Here is a 5,660-nt window from a genome sequence, read left to right as displayed (position 1 = left end):
GTTGGGAGCCATGGCTGCCGAAGCCTCCCACTGCAACCGCCTGCACACCTCTCAGGTCCAGCGCTTCCAGGCCAGCGCGCCACGCACGCACGCACGCACGGCCCGCTCGCCGCTCACACTGGCCCGTCTTCACGTCTGTCAGTCTCTTATTCCCGCCCCTGAGCGCGACGGACACTTTAAGCTACCAACCACGCGGCAGGAGTGAGGAAGGGGTGGGCCCTCGTAAACCGAAGGGGGTGGGGTTCGCGGCGGGTGTGCCGAGTGGGCGGGGAAAAGGTGAAGCCAGGCAAGAGGGCCCCTGGGAGTAGTTCTGGTTTAGGCTTTTTGACAGTTAAAGGCGCCGGCAGCTCCAGCGATTCCTATGAAATCGCCCGTGGGAGTGTAAATGGTGAAATCAGTTTTAGAAGACAAATTGGCAATTTGTATCAAACATCCTTTGGTCCGGCAGTTCCACTTCCAGGAACTTAAAGGACATAATCAAGGATATGTATAGACTTGTGTAACAAAGATACTAATTGTAGCACTTACAATAGCCCCAAAGTCCAAAAACTAACAAAAAACCAAAGGAAATATCCCAAATGTTCAACAATAAGAAATTGCTGAAATACATGGTAACAAATTTGTATACTGGAATTTCCCCTGCCCCCTAATCCCTCAGTCCCCACGATATTTAATCACATGGAAAGATGTTCACCAAATAGGAAACAAAATTGCAGTTACAACAAAACCCCAATTTCATTTGATAGTTATAGTGTCATTACATGAACTTCTCCCCTTCTTAGGGCATTTTTATATTTTCAAAAAGTTCTATAATGAATTCTAGAATAAACAGAGATTACTTTTATAATAAGAAAACAACCTTTTTAAGTCAGGGAAAGGTAGTTTTTTTTTTTTTCTCAAAAGAGATGACCATTCTTGGACAGGGAAATGGTTTCTGCAGCTTTTGGGGGTGTGAACGTTTCACCCACACCCCCTATGAAGCAACAACCCCTGAAACTCTGGCAAGAGCAGCCCCAAGGGCCCCTTTGGACCTCTAGTCCAGAGTGTGATTGTGAAACAGTCATGTTTCCCCATAGGCTCAGAGTAACCCATTTTCCACGTCCCGGGAATCAGCTTGGTCTCTTCTATCTTACCTCCTCTCACAAAATAAGTTAACATCCGTTCCTCATCTCCACCCTGTCATTCATTCCACAAGGAGCCTGCCCTGGAAGGGGCAGGACTTGTTATGGCCATTTTCCAGGAAGATTTGCAGAGGCCAGTCCAAAGCCACACAGAGACAGAGTCACAAGGCTGGGAAGAACAAGGTGGTGCCATGAGGGTTGGGGTTCATGAGCACAGGGTTCACGGGGGTTGGGTGAGGGTGGGAAAGCAAGCATATATTCCCCGGAGGCAGCTTCTTTGTGGCCAAAATTCACTTCAATCCAAGAAGACCAGAGTTTATCAAGGTTTGCCCAGGGCTCCGGCAAGGGGCATAGGGTAGCCTTCCTTCTCTACCAGCCATCCCTACAGTGATGCTGACCAGGCATGGACCCCACCCCGCCCCCAGGAGGAAAAGCAACTATGACTACACATTAATACACAAAATGCAGGGTTTATTTATTCAATTTTTAAAAAATGTTCTATGGGCCATGGAAAAGCCACAGGTCACATGCACTTACATTTCACTTGCCACAGCAAGGCTCATGGCCCAACTGTGACCACTGGGACCAGGAATATCCTCCTCTCTCTGGGACAGACCCAAGTGAAGGAGCAGGGAATATTTCTGAGCAATAATACAATCTGGAATCAAAGATGAGGACTGAGAAAAGCCCCTTGGAATTGGCCTCAACGGGTTTGTCCATGACCTTTAACAAGGCGGCTGATCCAGTTGGAGGTTGAGATGGGGAGGCGGGCGGTGGATTGAGGTCACAATGTCTGAGTCAAGATCCTTCTTCATTCTTGAGGCTTTTCAGGGGAAGGAGGGAGACAGGTGAGCTGGTAACCTGAGGGGGTGGCCATGGGGAAAGCAAGGTGTCTTCTAGAAAGAGGCAGCCTGTTTATGGGTGGGCATGAGTGTCATTTTTAGTATTAACTAATCTCTTTCTGCAACTACTGTTTTCCACCTTACACTAGGGATGACTCTAGAGAAGGCAAAGAGTGAAAGAGAAAGAGAAAGAGTCTCATTTGAGGGCCTCCAAGGCTGAGGTCCCGACCTCAGGAAAAGAAAAGCAGAAGAAACAGTCAACTCCCGACTGTCAGAAACTAAACACCTGCGCTCAGAGGGGAGCAGAATCCGTGGGAAAGTAGAGGGCTGAACTATATGGGTGACTGAGAAGGGGTCCTGGGCTTGCCTCTCCATGACCTGAGGGCAGCTGGCCTGTGGAGTGGCAATGATAGGATTCCCAGACAGGTGTGGGACATCCTAGAAGAAAATCTATCACTTTTCTGGAGGCAGGGGGCGGTGGGAGGGCCCAAGAGAGACAGGATCTCAGAGACCCACCCCACCCCACCCCGTGATGCAGGGCAAGGACCTGAGAGGCCCCCACAGGCCTCCCCCCCCCCGCCCCATGACCCAATGTCCTGCAGGGGGTGGCAGAATGTGCTGCTTCCCATTGTGGGTTGGGGGATGGTGAGCACCTTGACCAATAGACTGGAAGAGGCCCTGAGGCGGGTGCCTGTGGACCAAGGAATGGAAAACAAGTGGAACCCAGGACAGCCCCACAGACCTCTTGGGAGGAGCTTGTGCAGTGGATAGCTGCCTCACCGCTGCTGCCACTGCTCCAGGCCCACAGTCCCTTATCTCAAATCATGAGTGATTCAGAGCTAGGAATTCCTTTGGACTTTAGACAAAGGTGATCCAGGGCATCTGCATGCAGCACATTAGTATGGTCCAAGACAGCCCATGCCATGAGAGACATTAATATTTCCTCAATAAAATGTATGGGATACATAAAGATTATAGAGTCTATATCTGTCAAATTGGAATGTCTTTCCGGTCAGATTTGCTGACAACTTACTTTCGGTGCCAAATTAAAAAAAAAAATCTTTCCTAGATCAGTCCTGGGCGTCGGCCTGACCCCTTCCTTTCCCTCCTCACTCCCCCCAGATCCACATGGTCAGAGAGTTCCATCTGCCTGAATCTCCTTAGCACCTCCCACCTCCGTCTCCTTCTTCCATCCTTCCTGCTACAACACGGCTTCCCCTCTTACCCGGATGATCACAACCTTCTCCTGGCGGACCTGCAGCCTCCAGCGCCTCCTCCGTGCTTCCCCAGAGGAGTTACTTTAGAATCCAAACGCTTGGCTTTGCCCGGGTGTCCCATCAGGCTAGAAGTGTGATTAATTGAAAAGAACCAGCAGAATTAAAGAATGGCCCTGTACTTCCCTGCTTGGATAAGCAGGGGACAATGTGTAAGCTCCCAGGTCGTGGTACAGGTGCCTCAGGCCTTCTAAGATTCCCTTCAGAGATGTAGGCTGCTGCCGGTCCAGAGAAGGAAGGTTCCTCACGTGCGTGCGAGAGCTCCCACTTCCCATTCCCAGGAGGCTGGTTCCCTCCTGGCTTCTGACTGCTCAGGCAGGAGCGGGTTATGTGGCTGCCTGCACATCAGGTACGAGTGATGAGAGCAAAGCACACATCCCAGAGTCAATTTCTCAGGCATAGGAGGGCCAGGCTTCCTGCAACCCTGAAACCCAATGCTGACCTCCACAGAGCCTGGCTGTCCATGCCATGGCTCTGTTTTATAGGCTCCATTGGCCTTGGCTGTCAAGAACCAAAGCAGGTCAGGAGGTCCATTCTGTCTATTGTGTCCAACAAAATCCCTGGCCTGCGAAACAGCCCTGAGCTCAGCTCCTGACTGTGTGAGAGCGAAGGAGAGAGAAACGGCAGTTCCAGGGGTCTTACTCTTCCAGCCTCAATGAAGGAAGGCGCCACCGGGCTTTCACTTTACTCCTGCCTCTTGGCATCCACATGAGTCACCATTTAATTTTTTAAAAGTTACCGTTTAGGAGAGAGCTTTCAAGATGGCGGTAGAGTAGGTAGATCTTGCACTCAACCTCCTCCCAGGACCAAACTGGAGATACAACTAAATTGGGGAAAATCACTCTGAATAACCCGCTGAGGACTAGTGAAGAGCGTTATAACCGAGGATTGCAGAAGAAGCCATGTCGAGACTGCACCTCGAATGCTGTGGTCAGGGTTTGAGCCTCCCTTGACCAAAGACCCCTAGTTGATTCAAATGAGTATATTGTTTGAGCAAAACATTTATTTTGATGTTTTAAGCTACGGGGATTTTCCAAGTTGTTTCTTACTGTAACAAAACCCCGCCCATCCTAACTGAGCTGCCCTTCAGTAGGGTCAGAATAAAGAGGCTGGGCATTCTTAGTTGGTTTAGTTCCGTGGATAGAGCGTCAACCTGCGGACTGAAGGATTCAATTCCGGTCAAGGGCACGTACCTCAGTTGCAAGCTCTGCAAGCTCAGTCCCCAGCTCTGGTCTGGGCACATCCAGGAGGCAACCAACCAATGTGTCTCTCTCACATCGATGTTTCTCCCTCTCTTAGTCTCTCCACCTCCCTCCCACTATGTCTGAGAATCAGTGGAAAACTGTCCTCGGGTGAGGAACAACCAAAAATAAAAAAAAGAGGCTGGACAGGAGGCTCTTGCCAAGTGAGCCAGGACCTACTTACATGGGCTTTGAGTTCCAGGTGCCTACACAGACCCATCCCTTCCCATCGACAGAGCACACCCTTCTTCTGTGTCCCTCTGGGGCTTCACACCCCACCGGACCCAATCTCTATAACATGCTTCCTGTCTCTCTGACACCCAAGCCACAACACTGAGATGTGGTTTTCTAAAAAACCAGCTAAGCCCATGCCACCTGAACAAGCAGAGCCTTTCAGCTGCCCTTTTGAGGTCACTGTGGCCAAAAGCTGATTTCCGTAAAAAAAGAAAAAGCCACCAGCCTTCTGAGAGAAGGCTTATGATGTCAACAGCAACAAATACACATTTTGTTGGGAAATGCTGCACACTGGACACTGTGAGATCACCCTGGTGGGATGAACCTAGAAACTCTACTGGAAAACGGTGATGCAGAGCAAAGAGCCCTGGGTTTGAAGAGCCCCTAGAACAACATTTATTGAGCACCTACTATGCCTGGCAGTCAGAACTCTGTGTCAGGGACCTCAGATAATGGCGGAGGCAGACAACTGAGTGAGCAGAGGGTGATAATACAGGTGGATAAATGGCTGGTTAATTTAGTTATTCACTCATCTGAGGTATATTTGTTGAGCTCTCCTGATAAGCTAGGGACTAGACATTTAGTGTCAAGACTTGTCCTCCTGAAGCTTATAGTCTAGCAGACATGAGTAAAATAGACAAAGTGCGAAGGGAGCGTTTAGCAGGGCACATAACTTAATCTGGGGTGGAGGGATATGGGGTTTGGGATAACTTTATAAAGGACATGACTCCGGAACTGAGTCCTAGAGGGTGAGCAGAAAAGAGTCCGTAACGAAGAAAGGGAATCGTTTAAGTGAAGGCCTGGAAGCATGAACGAGCCTAGTGCATTTGGTAAGTGCTGGTAGTGTGGTAGGACTGAAGCATGGAGTTTAAATTAAAGAGGGACAAGAGATTAGGCTGACAGAGGCTACATCTCAAAGGGCCTTAGGGACCAGGTTTAGGGGCTTGG

Source organism: Myotis davidii, unplaced genomic scaffold, assembly GCF_000327345.1.
Source record: "Myotis davidii unplaced genomic scaffold, ASM32734v1 scaffold88, whole genome shotgun sequence".
Classification (NCBI taxonomy): Eukaryota; Metazoa; Chordata; class Mammalia; order Chiroptera; family Vespertilionidae; genus Myotis; species Myotis davidii.
This window is presented reverse-complemented; position numbering follows the sequence as displayed.